The following is a 1,233-nucleotide window of genomic DNA, read 5'->3' as shown; positions in this document are numbered from 1 at the left end:
AAAGCTATAGCACATAGTCATTGAATATGCAAAGAATGATGAGGTTTATGATAGTGAATTTCGAAAATTTTTGCATATTATCACTCAAGAAGAAAGCATTTAGGCTCAATAGCTCACATGGGTTGTTATGGAAACAAATTAACCAAACATGCATGCTTCACAATCAATCAAATCTCAAATGTTCATACCAGTCCACAATATCCATGAAACTTACAATTTCTTTAAATAAATGTCAAACCATTATCTATGCATTCAAAGACATAATCATCATTGACTTTAAGGGCATTCTAAGACTCAAAATAAAACAAAACACTCATCTTTTTGTTGGATCCGATTTTCTATTTTTCTGAATTTTGTCTTTGGTTTTCTTTTTATGACTAAAAAACTATAGTTAAATGACTCAAACAAACATGTTATTATGTAAACCTCTCGATGACGGCTCCTCCCCCGCTACGGTTGAAATGAGTTGCCTCTCATGCAGCGCTTAATGTTTAAAGTCCTTTAGCCTAGACTCTTCATCTCTATAGTGGCGTCACTCTCCATGCCATAGGTCTTTAACGTTTTGGTCCTCAACGTTGTACTCCTTGAATGCCTCGTAATAAGGCTTAAGTCGATGACCATTCACCTTGAACGTATTTCCTGATGTACTACTTTGAATCTCAACGGCACCATGAGCAAACACATTAGTAATAACAAATGGACCTTGCCAACGTGAACGAAGCTCGTCTACTAATGTTGAACAAGATCAAGTTAGCATCATCGTAAATGGAAACAAAAAATATTTCAACCTTTACAAAATCATACAATCGGTTATACAAGGGTTAGACACGAAATCTTTAGATTTTTATACAATAAACACTCGAAGTTTTCAAGACAATATACACAAATAAAATCCCCAAAGCTTCACACAAATCGTCATTCATACAAAGCATCGAAAATTACTACAAGTATGTGAACAACTTTCAAGCATCGAAATCAACAATATGTTCAAATACATGGCGTCACAACCTAGTTCTTTCTAGTTGATTTTATTCAAATTGGCTTGAAGAAAATAGATCACATATACCAAGTTATTTTCTAGCATCTAAAGTGAGGTGATGCTTCGGCCCAAGCTCTTGGCTAGTTTGAGCGTGTTCCGTGTTTTCAGAAGGCGGTGTCGTTAAGATTCACGGAGGGCGAACCCCCTACAGGAACCAGGCAGGACTCGTATAGTGGTCACGAAGAGCGAACTCC

Source organism: Fragaria vesca, unplaced genomic scaffold, assembly GCF_000184155.1.
Source record: "Fragaria vesca subsp. vesca unplaced genomic scaffold, FraVesHawaii_1.0 scf0513027, whole genome shotgun sequence".
Lineage (NCBI taxonomy): Eukaryota > Viridiplantae > Streptophyta > Magnoliopsida > Rosales > Rosaceae > Fragaria > Fragaria vesca.
This window is presented reverse-complemented; position numbering follows the sequence as displayed.